Source organism: Acomys minous (assembly GCF_964271855.1).
Source record: "Acomys minous genome assembly, chromosome: 10".
NCBI classification, from domain to species: domain Eukaryota; kingdom Metazoa; phylum Chordata; class Mammalia; order Rodentia; family Muridae; genus Acomys; species Acomys minous.
The window spans coordinates 21,509,328-21,522,432 of NC_140491.1; the positions used below are offsets into that span (position 1 = coordinate 21,509,328).

The 13,105-nt window shown below is 35.3% G+C and overlaps 1 protein-coding gene across 2 annotated transcripts in view; it reads right to left on the reverse strand.

Annotated features, from left to right (window-relative positions):
• The window catches only part of SLIT2 (slit guidance ligand 2), a 339,504-nt gene that overhangs the window by 308,216 nt on the left and 18,183 nt on the right, over positions 1-13,105 (reverse strand). The gene's annotated exons all lie outside the window — the stretch shown is intronic.

Sequence of the window (13,105 nt, forward strand, 5' to 3'; positions counted from 1 at the left end):
GTACCTCTCTTTACTATCCTAAGGCTTTAGGAAGTTTCCATTCAGCAGGAAACTTGTTCAAAGTGTAAACAGGATGTTTTTATTTAACCAAAGAAATCTGCCTTATCTTTTTAGGCAGATTTTAGGCAGATTTGAAATGCGCATAGGAGAAAGAGCTGTCTCAAAATCACTCATGAGCCCAGTTTTTGGGCCTAATAACATAATTCTCAGGTTTTATCATGAATGATTCCACCAGCATAATTCTTACAAATGCGATAAAGAGTTCCTTTTAAGTTTATGAGAAAAAAAACTGTCAAACATCTTACATACAATGCAATCTCTTCTCTTTCCTTAACTTTTTGAACACCTATTAGAGACTGGAGTGTGTCCATTGCAACATCATGAAGCTAGTTAAAAATTTATCTCCAGTTACAAAATTATATATATATATATATGTGTATGTATATATATGTATATATATATATATATATATGCAAAATATTTCAAGATTTTAAGTAATTTTGTGTTGGGCCTACCTACTAGACATGACAAGCAAAGGCAGACAGCTCTAGAAAAGTTGGATAATTTTGTTCAGCATCTGGCAGCTAGTGAGAAGGAATTTTGGAAACGAAGCTAGCAGAAGCAATTTGACTTTTCTTGAATCATTCTTGTCACACAGCCTATTTTTTTTCCAAACTCAATGTACTCTTCTGTTCTTTCCTTTAGTATCCTACCTGTTGCAAAGTATTTATCTGTCTACCTGGATTAGACTCCATGTTATATATGAAACAAAGACCAAGGTAAGACAAGATGGCTCTGGAGAGAGCATATCATGTGAAACAGAAAGCAACACATGATAACTACACAGCCTTTACTGTTCCAGGCACCACATACACACACATTGCAGTATGTCATTAATGAAGAATTTGCTTCACACAACATTATAATGTATGTTCTAAAAATATCCAAGCTTTATACATGAAAGTGAGGCTTGGGGAAGGTAACTGAATAACCTTCCCAAAGTTACACCTTAAATCATCTCAAGTCACTAACTCAAGTAAAGAGTCTGCACTTTTAACTGTTAGGTTATAACAAAGGACAGGGGTGAGGGGCTTGAGAGCTCCATATTGGAAAAGGCTTGATGGAGGTGAAGTTTAATAGAGGAGGAGAAATGATCTATCTTCTGTGTTAACGAGGCAGTAAGAGCCCTAAAATGTGCTGGAAATTTCTAAGGAGCAAAAGCGTATCTGCTTGCCCTGGGGTTCTGCTTGCAGCCATGATACTGATAACAATGGAAAACTCAAAAATAAAAAGTATTCAAAGCCTGGAAAAACTGACAGATACAGTATAGAAGCTAATCCTAAGTAAAACAACTTCTGCCAGGGACAATATAGAGTGTGGCTGGATAGCCTGTGCCCTGAGCAAGTGTCAAGTTCATCTGTTACACCATAATTGCCTATTTAATAATTATTTCTATTTTTTAGGGCACAAACTGAGATTGCCTGAAAGGAAAATAGGCTCTCTCTTTTTAGATTTACAAAGAGTTTCAATATAGCTAATACATAGAATTTTAACCATGATTTTCTCAGTGTAATAGATTTATGCTAATTTTCTCAGTGTGAAAGTAAGTTTTTTGTCTAGAAAAATTAAATTTCTTATGATTCCACAAAATAGTTTTTGCCAAGCAATATTAAAACTCACAAACTATTTTTCTCAATTATCTACTTCTTAATCTGTGCCTTATTAATCCTTAGGCCCACCCCTTGGCCATTCTGGAATTGCAGGTGACAGAATAAACCCCATAATTTATATACTAGATAGCCACTATATTAATAATCAAGTTTTGTCTCTCTTCCACTCTCATGTTTTAGCTATTCTGGCTTCCTCAACTAAAAGGTAGATTTTTATACCAAGGAAAGAAATGTTTAAATATTTCTTAATTGTAAGTTTCTAATGAGTAAAATATGAGAAAATAAATTAATACTGAAGAATAAAGAAATAGGTGTGCATTAAAGAAATGCAGAAACACTGACTCTTGATAGAAATAAAAAAAGCCTTAAAACCTCGAAGCAAATAATGCTCAGCAGAGTTTTTTTGTTTTTTGTTTTAAATAAGGATATATCTCTGTTGAAAGTAGGGTTACTAAGAGATTTTAAATAGCATTACAGCCTCATGGTCTTCAACACTGAATAATTTACGAAGTAGGTTTACTTTTAGACATTAGATTTAAAATAAAATAGGTTAAGCAACTGGGTTCCAATGATACAGCGCTTGCCCCACATGTCTGAGTCTCTGGCTTGCTTCCCCAGAACCACATAACTATATGGAATCCCTGCAGTCTAATAGCAGAAGCCAGGCATCAGAAGTTGAACAGCATCCTCTTCTCTGCCACAGAGTTCCAAACCTTCCTGGAATTATATATTTTTAAAAAGTGGGTAGACAGAAATAATCTTTTTTTTGTTTCAGCAAGAATTAAAAGTGAGCTTAGGAAAAAAAAAAACTCACTCGGTTCCATAGGGCAGGTCATAAAGTAATAATGTCTTCTACACAAGCCTAAGACCCTGACTTCAGTCATCAGAATGTGCAGAAAGCCTGATGCAGCGGCTCACATTTGTAACCCCAGCTCTCTCAAGGCACAGAAAGGAGAGATCAAGACGACGGGGTCCACCAGGAAGCTCAAAGGCCCGCATCCAGGAGCACTCAGAACAGCAACAGCCAAGAGAGATGCTGCATCAAAACGAAGAAGAAACAACCAACTCCAAATGTTGTTTGTATAACCTCTACAGGTAACAATAATAAACAAAATAAGTTTGTAACATAAAAAGAAAGAAAAACTTCAATCTATATTAAAGAAAAAATACATATATATATAAAATAAAATATATAAGAAAGAAAAAATATAATATACAATACAATGATAGCATTGTAATTCCTAGAAAATGTGAGTATACTTTACCATTATGCAATCCAGTGAATATCTTAAAATTTTCAAAAAAGTTCAAATCAGATATTCATATCTAGATAAAATGAAAGAAGATGATGTATATTTTTAAATGTGTCTTTAAAGTGTCAGTGAGCTTCTAGAAGCTCCTGACAGTACACTTTGTATTTTCCATGTTACGACATTGCAGAAGACCATTCCTTTTTAGTCACTTGTCTCATAAAAGAACAAGAGAGAATTAGATAACTGAGAGCACTCGATATTTTAATGAAGTAATTTAAAACTCTCAGGTTAATGGCATTATCCTGCTCTATTATCTATATATAACTTCCATCAGAACAGTATCTGTTTCCAAAGTAACTGCAAAAAATAATATAATAATGCACTTTTTCCCATAGAACTTTCCAGTCTCCAAGTGCCTATTCTGAACCAGACTTATAAAACAATACAAATACAGTGACAAAAGGGAAAAACTTTTTTAATTTAAAAAAGAAAAAAATTAAAGCAGCACTCCAAATTTATCAGTCTGATTAAGATTGATTGGTAAATTTCATTGCTTTGCAATCAAAATTTTAAAAGGATATTTAAATAAGTTTATATATTTATAGATAATTTCTATTATTTTATAACTAAAAGTTTATAATTCAATTTAAACAAAGTTGATAAATATGCATTTTCAAATTTATAAATTGATATGTAAAATGTTTAATTAAGATGCATTTTAAATTATTAGTCTAAAACCCTTCTTATAAACAAGCATTCCAGACTGAAAATTGAATTTCAATTATTACTACAGAAAAAGGGGGTCAAGGTTAAACTGTTTGTCTTCCTTAAAAAGTTTATCATTTCTATTGTGTCTCTACTTAGAAAAAGAAATTTCAATGAAACTCGGATATTAAAACCTCCCAGGAAACCAACAGTGAGAGCTGCTAAGAATTTCACAAGGTTTTTCCCCCTTAGGTGTTAATTAAATGATCATTTAACACTGCAATGTACACACAACGTGTTCATCTCCTGACAGCACAGCTTGTTATAAATCCAGGGTAATAAAAGTCTTGGTGTAAAAGCTCTGAACTCAGTTCCCACAACACTCTGTGATGCCTTGTCGTGTCTAAGGTTAAGCAGCAGACACAAAACAAAGCTCGCGCCTACTCGACTCCCAGTCCAATTTTCCCATCGCCTAGTGACCTAGGTAACAGTGTGAGCAATAAAGAATAAATTTAATTTCTCTAGCATTTTGTGAGGATTAGGAACAATTGTTGGCTTGCAATGACTTTTTATCCTTGGATTCTTTTCCTCTGGAGCATTCCTCTGGAGCAGTCCTAAAGGAGAAGTCTGGTGGTTTAAGACATAGAACAAACAGAACTTTAAATTAGGCTTTTTTCCCCCCCTCAATCAATTGGACTGGTTGGAGGGGCAGCAATCAACCCTTCTCCTTGCTTCTCCCAGCCACTCACACCGAGCTTTAATCTTTCACTTGAAGAGGAAACCTACTGTGATGGGGCAAAACTATTTTTCCTCCAGTCTTTTTCCAGACTTACTTATTTCTCCTTTCTTTCAGATTTTTTTTAAAAACACTCACATCAAGTTGCTAAACTCAGCAATAAACATTTATTTGGGGTCATTTCAAGAAGCACAGATGTTCTTCTATTAACATTTTACACAACAATGTAATACTCGCGGGTGGATGATGTAGACCTGAAGGCAAGCCTTTTTTTCTTTTTTCTTTTTTTCTCTTTCTTCGTTCCTTCCTTCCTTTCTTCTCTCTTCTTTCATTTTCTTTTGTATCATTTCTTTTTCTGAGACTCATACTTCTAATCTTCAGCCCAAAGATTTGATAAAATAGTTCAAGATCAACCCCCCAGAAAGAAGTAAAAAATGACCAACTAGTGTGTTTACGAGGCACAGGTGACTAGGGCCACACAGAGCATCCTCATGACTTCTCTGAGGATGTGAGCTCTGAGAAGTACCAGCATTAGGACAAAAGCAGAGGCAAACAAAAATGTCTTCTGACACCAACACATTTCATAACAAAACAGTGCTTACATTCAAAGCACTAAATAGTTTGCATTTCTACAAAAACAAGTATCTTGAAAGTACATTTTACAGAAATCACACATGCACATTAAAATACAGAGGACAATGCCCACATTTTATTACCATAAATGCATAAGAAAAGACATGTGAGTGAAATACTATATTGTTTTCATTAAAATAGCCATTTTCACTAGTACTAAAAAGGCACTAAACTAAGGAAGTGAAGTGAATCTTGGGGACATCTTTAGAACGTTTTCTGATGTTTTTGAAAGACTTTACTCAGTATCTATTTCCCCTTCACTTTCTCATTCGGAAAGACACATTATTAAAACAGTAATTTAAATGCCCACTAGCAAACTTGTTCCCTCCCTTCCTCATCCAGCTTATATATGAAGATTTAAACTATGCTAGCCATCAACTGGGAGTGAGAGAATACTGTGGGCTAGGATACACCTTCTGCAGCCAAGAGAAGCAAAATGGTCCAGGTGCACAGTTAGGGTCAGAACATGGCGTTAGCATGACTCAGGTGGCTTTGCACATTTACCAGTTACTGAACTGAAGATGGAGTACAAGGTGGAGCAACAGCATCATGAACCTGTCTGACAGAAGGACAACGGCAGGGACATCTCGGTGACTCTTATCTTCACTACATTTGCAATGAGACGTTAATAACTAGAGAAGCAGAGTTGCTACCCTACTTGGAAGCTGACAATGTTTCTTTGAAAAAAGAATCTGAATGAAACTTGGATGACATGCCCCAGAGAGTAGATAACCTGATCCTCCCAATTTCACAGGCAAGAAAACCTCACTCTAGAAGCAAGTGGCTTCCAGAGATAAAAGAGCCCCAAATATCCAACGTAATCTATACAGCACTTCACCATCTTCCTAAGGCAAATCAAGTTGATTTCAATGACTGAAAATATAATGCAAACATGTACACACGTTAAAACTAATTCAGCATGTAAATCTAGGAATAAAATCCTTGTAGAGTCTAGTTCCCGAATTACAATCTCAAGATTGCTATGACAATTTAATGATTTCTAATCAAGATCTAAAAAGTTAACAAAATATGTATATATAGTGATGTTTTAACTTGTAAACCACAAATTTAAATGCATGCTTCAGAAAACCTTATGATTATCAAATGAACTCCATAGGTTTTAATTTACATATCAGTAAAAGCTGAGGCACAAAACCACATCATGTCATGTCAATATTGTCATGTCAAATATTCCCATTATATTACAGTATTCTCCAAACCCAGTGCTGAATAGCATGGGTGCTTATGGGTGGAGGTAATGCAGTGATTAAAAGCATTTGCATGGAATAAAATTAATTATCTGAGTGTACAAAAAGAAGACCAGATAGTTTATTTTTATAATTAAGCTTAGTTGTTTAGGGGTTAAGATATTTTTAAGTCTAGACAGATGTTTTAAATTGATAATGATGAGATATGATAGATACTGATGCAATTGAGAATTTTAGATGCACCAAGATAGGAAAGATGTTTTCTTCAAGGCTGCCAAATACAAATAGCCAAAACCCTATGAATGTAACATTAACATAATTCCTGATTGTTTCATGGTTTTTCTTGCTATAGGTAGTTTATTGTATATATGTGTAATAATATATAGATAGGTAAAAATATTTAAGTAAAAATGAAAAAAAGCATTTGCATGGGCAATACAAACATTTTGTAAGTAGATTTTGAACAACCTCCTTGCTCTAGGCTATCTGATGTTGGAGACTGTTGTAAATTTCACAGCCAGAGTCCACTGGGCAGGTGCCACAGAAATTTGTTCATCACCAACAACAAAGCTTTTAGCTACCTCTTGGAAGGGAAAAACTATCAACACCAAGCTGGGGCAACTTTTAATTACAGTCTTTAATTTCATTCCATTTGTAACATATAACTCCTTAGATAATATGTTGATTTTAAAAAAATCAGAAATGGTTCTGTTAAGTAATTTGTATAGCATTATTTTGCTGGCAGGTGGATGTGGTTACTCTGAATTATGTATAGGTACCCTTATGTCCTTTTACTTTTCCACACACTTAAAATTTAACCTTTGCTACCTGGAATGGTGTCACTCTCCTATTAACCACTGTAGCACTTGGGAGACTTGAGGCAGGGAGAGTGCCACAGTTCCTGACCAGTACGGTCGGCCAGCCAGGGCTACACACTATGACCATGACTCAATAAGTCAGCAAGTAAATAAACTAATTAAAAAATAAATCCTTTTATTTATTATTTATTTATTTATTCTAGTTTTTCAAGACAAGGTTTCTCTGTGTAGCCCTGGCTGTCCTGGACTCACTCTGTAGTTGGAGGGTGGCCTCGAACTCACATATTTTTAAAAAATAAATATTTGAACTACATAATGGCAATCTTTTAAACTTAAATTACTGTGTATATCTATTTTCAAGTGGCAAAACCAGAGTTACACCAAGTAAAAACAACTAATATGTTACTTAATAAGAAATAAAGGGCTGCCATTTTAATCACCAGAAGTTAACACGTCTATAATTTCTGTTTTCCCAGCTCTTTGCTTTCAAACATAAGGAGTCAATCGAATCCCTCAGCAAAGTTTCAATCCAAAACACATACATTTCCCCATGTGGATGACAGGGCAGATGGGACTCTTTCTGCAGAACTTTCACCTGAGACCCGCAGACAGCCTCAGCAGGGAAGTCAGCAGTAGCCATCACCGTGGCTCCCTCCAAGAGTAATGATGCCAGTTTCGACAATGGTAACCGTAGCAACTGTAACCTGCAATTCCTGCACAACCAAAGTCGGATTTATTGTGGCAGGGGGCAAACAGGCCAAGAGTAAAATGAAGCAGGAAACTATGGCACCTGACACCTCTAGTGGCCCACACTTTAATCAGAGCTGGCAGAAATTAATTCAAGAGGAATTTTTACATTGCTCCACTGTTGTCACTTCCTGCTTTGATACTTGACTACAAGTATCCTAATGAGACTCTCTTAATAGCCCAAAACAGGGTTAGTCGTACATATTGATAAAATTGCCTCAAACTAAGGTATATTTTGCTTAAATGAACGACAGCAACAACAACAAAAAGTATTTTGATCACACTGTGTTTACTGAAACCATTTGATGTTTAGAAAACCCAAGGGAACCAAACATTTAATTAGTCAAGTTATCTCTTAAATTAAATTTGGTTCTCCATAATTCATAATGCCTTCCCAGAGTTATCACTTGCTCACTCAAGTTGCAAACCCGGAACCCAACAGAGGCTTAATTTAGTATATCAGTTATTGAGACCTCACAAGGCTAGAGTCTCACACTAGACCCTGAGGATATTACATTTTTCCATAATATATTCATGGAGAGTATTGATATACACAATTGTAAAATAAAACTTAGATTATAATGCACAAATATAAATATTTTAGTTTTGTAAATTTAAAAACACTTTTTAGTGACTCAAATGAGGACATTTTGCCCAGTGGCTGGTTTGCCACACTTGAAGCCATCTCTATAAGGAGGCTCTTTGATGCTCATCATCTTTGAGACAGGCTGGGTGTTGTCAGGACTTAACTTACTGTCAATGAATCTTTAAAATAATAAAATCAGCTTTACATGCTATATTCTGCAGGTCTCTGAGGTTTTTGAAGACTTTATCTAACTATTTTACCTTATCTCTCTATAGAATCATATCTATCTGTTAAACCTAGGATGTATATTCTTGTAATATAAGTAGACTAGTAATTGACATGATCATGATTTGATTGACTAACAATTAACATGTATAACTGACTTATCCTAAGCAGCCTGCAATAGCACTTTCAAAGTATTCTGCCTAAAAACGGGCAAGCTTGGATGCAGGCAGAGTCGACGGCCGAACTCTGCCAAGACAGGGTAAGCAAGTCCTCAATAGTTCCTGCCTCACAAAATTGTCTGTCAGATATGCTAGGCCAGGAGGCTGAACATGATGCTCCAAGTTTTGGGTGACTGTTCAAGTCGCAAACTGTCTCTGTCATCTTCCCATTTGGGAAGCTGCTAACCTGCACTCTCTGTATACTCTAGTAATTTTATTCCTTCTCAAGTCTCTGATGGGGTTGAAGACCAGATAGTTTAGTTTTACAATTAAGCTTAGTTGTTTAGGGGTTAAGATATTTTCAGGTCTAGATAGATGTTTTAAGTTGATAGTGATCAGATATGATAGATATTGATGTACATTCAGAATTTTAGGCTCACCAAGTTAGGAAAGATGTTTTCTTCAAGGCTGCCAAATACAAATAGCCAAAAACACTATGAATGTAACATTTATAGAATTCCTGACTGTTTCATGGTTCTTCTTGATATATATATATATATATATATATATATTGATGTGTGTATAATAATATAAATTTATATGTAAAAAACAACTTTTTTAAAAGGAAAATATTCATTTATAAGAATATACCCACTTTTCTGTAAACTATCAAAAGCAATGAAGTCTTTTGGGATGGAAGTGAGGAAAAATGAAATACAGACAGCCTAGCTGTATGTTTTGTTACATTAGAGAAACTAAATTGTTACCTTTAATAAAACAACAACAAAAACAAAGCCATGAAGTTTCCTTTCTTAAAAGTTTCCCTTGACTATAGTTATCAGAAAGTATTTTGACAATCTGAGAATTTTTTAGGCAAGAGTTGCTACGTGACCAATCAATTTAAGAAGTAAAAATTCTGTCTCTAGTAAGAATTATTAACCCATTTAAAAAGGTGTTTTTGCTTTAACATTCAAAATCTCAGGAAATTTAGTTGTCCTCATATTTCTTGAGAAATAATTTACACTTCAGAATCACAAATAAAACATCTATTCAAAAATAGTGTAATACAGTGTGCCACTGGAGAATAGAAAGGTAGGATTTATTTGTTGATTGTTTTCTTTGGATTTAGAAAGATACTAGAGAAAGATGAGTTTCTGTAAAGTGCCTTGGATATGCAAACTTATGTTAGATGTCTGGGTAAATATAGTAATAATCAAAGAAACAAACCGAAAACCACAGAACAAACATTTACAACCACATGCTGCTCATCCATGCTTCCATCAATGAAATTCCTCTCTAATGAGCCTGGATAAGCAGCTGCAGACTCAGATGGGAAGTGGCGCATCGCACACTTGCGAACTGCCTTGAAGGACAGGCTTATCTGGAAGATTTGCGCATGCTGTTCACTGGGTTCAGTCCTAAAGTGGCCAACCTCTTGAAAATTCACCACACTCTGTTTCAGCTAACTAGCTCCAGATTGCCCTCAAAAGAATTTTCCTTCACTCTTAGGTGGATCATAAAAATGCAAAAACCTCAGCATCACAGGAGGGACAGAGGGGAGGAAAGAATCTCCTTGTAGAAGTTAGGAAAACTATGTGCTGTCTCTTTGAACCTTCACCCTATCACCCTTTGCTTTCCTTTTACTTACACTTTCCATCTGTCAACAAGTGCTTGTAATTTTATTACACTGTCCTGTAGTTTACACAGACTTGGGATTATTTTACAGAGTTCTGTTAATGGACTGGATAAACGGTAATGCTATTTAAACTAGTCTCCTGCTCCAGCCAACACAGCTGTGAGTGTACTACTATTTCGGAGCAAACATCTTGACCTGAACATGCAGTGCTCTCTCAGCCCTTCCAAAGAGAAATTGGAGCAGACAGCAAAGGGAAAGCATGTTTGGCCGCTAGCAGCAATCAACCATGTCAAATCATAACTCATAGACAGTGTGCACTCTTTTTCTTTTATATCGCTGTGAGAGTCTGCAAAATGCATGTGTGCCTGGCATCTTATTTTCAGTCAAAAGTCAGATGGTGATTGCTCACGACAAAAACTCAAAGAAATCTGTATAATATCTAATTTATCAAAAATAACTTTCATCTAAGCAAACAATACTAAAATCAAATACCAGCTTATAAACTATATATTAAACTAGTTAATGATCCTGGCTGGTAATATTTAGTGAAAATATATTAAGTAAAGTATGAAATAAGTAAAAAAAAGGTGAATATGTTAATTACTATCACTTATGAAAAAAAAATTATACAAGTGCTTTTTGACTGAGCCATAGTTCTACTGTGTCATTCAGCTGGGCAACAATGATTTCTCTTAATATACACATGAAGCAACTAGTCAAATATCTTCTTTATGCTAATATTCTTTCCCTGTTATTTGTCAGAATTCTATGTGTCTTTTCTCACTCAGACTTCTCATACAATGATTCACTTTTGAAGGAGCATTTCAAAGGATTTGAACACATTTTTCTATCTACTTCAATATTCATTTCAGGTGAGTAACTAGACACCTGTATCACATGAAGGATTAAAAACAATGAACCTATGTCCTTGGCCTTCATAGGCATACTAGGCCTATTGTAGTAGTCAGATTTTGAAGCTTTTGTCTTTCTGCTTGCTAAAGATTCTTAATGCTGGCTGTTTAATTCTATTGACTTTAGTATCATTAAATATCTAGTCACATGTGGTTTATTACTTTTCCTCTCAAGAGAAATACAAATGGTAACAATGTATCCACATCTATCTAATTCTTGTGAAGCACAGGGTCCCCAGTTCAAAAGAAAAAAAATATTTCTGATTTGAATGTGCAGACAAAAATCACATTTCCCTGTTCCCAACATTTAGAAGGCTGAGTCAATGGGATTGCCACAGTTTGAGGCAAGCAAGAGCTACATTGTAAGTTCTAGGTTACCCTAGCCAACAGAATGAAAAGAAGAAGAAGAAGAAGAAGAAGAAGAAGAAGAAGAAGAAGAAGAAGAAGAAGAAGAAGAAGAAGAGAGAAATGAAAGCTAGGAAGGAAGGAAAGAACAAGTGAGGGAGGGAAGGAGCATAGGAAGAAGTGAGAGATGGAGGGAGAGAAGAAAGGAAAGTAAACCTCTATATTTCTAGTTAAAAAAATGTCAACCATCAAATATTAACCATGATGCCATGAAGGGCTAGGTTTAGGAATCACAAGATGTACATCCTTATTATAATTGTAGATATAAACACTCAAAATTATTAGCTTGTATACTCTCTAGGGGAAATTATTTGGGTCAAACAGACACATAACTATCCCAAGCATATTTTCTAATCTCTGCTTTCCCCTTGTAAACACTCCTTCAAGTAATTAGAAAGCTTTGTCTCAGTCTTGTCACAGAGCCTGATCTCTCTTCAATCCACTTACCACAGCTTTCATGTGTCCCATCCCATAAAAGGTTCAGAAAAGTACAAAATCTTAAAATATAAGGGGAAAACTTTTTGTTCCACTTTGTAATATTGTCAAAGAGGTCTGAATGCCAAACTGTATAATTTGCTTGTGGGGACTTCCACAATGCATTAAGCCATCCAAAAAAATCAGAAAATCAATCCAAGCACTTCTAGAGAAAACATCGAACACTCTTATTTCTCAGAGAGAGTACTGCGGTCACTTCATACATTTTTTATAGTACAACTAATAACAGACAACAAACATCCCATTTAAACTCATTTCTGCAGTACATAAGAAACATTCCAAAGGCACTGCGTGCTGTTTTTATATGCACACTGTTAGCAAAGTCACAGTTTAGCAAAAGCATTGGACATTAGTCTCAAAATCAGCTCTTACAAGTTTTGTCAAGTCTCCGACAATTAAAGCAGAGAAGGGATACTACTAAAAAACAAACCTGGCCATTACAACACTAAGTACAATGATTTAAATATTATATGTGTGTGTGTGTATACACATATACATATATAATATATATGTGTGTGTGTGTATATATATATATGCAAGCTACATCCTACTTCCTTAGGAAAAATAGCCCTTAGAGATTATTTGTTAAGAGAAGTCCCTTTGATTTTTAAAAGCACACTTGAATAGGACCCATTAAACAGCAGAGCTCACAAACATGAGAAATGCAGCCAGTCATTCTGGCTTCCCTCAGGGAAGCGACATCAGGAAAGAGAAGCTGTGGGGATTCAGCTGGCAATGATCTTTAGCTTGTGAAATGAGGTATCAGGAGAACTGACCTAGCAGATATTCTGTTTCCAGTAGGGGTGAGTGTGAGAGGACCCCTGACACACATATACGCACTTCTGGAACTGATAACAATATTGAACTTGTAGGCTACAAAGCTTTGGCTACACATTCTTCAAATTTGGAAAGCAGCAAT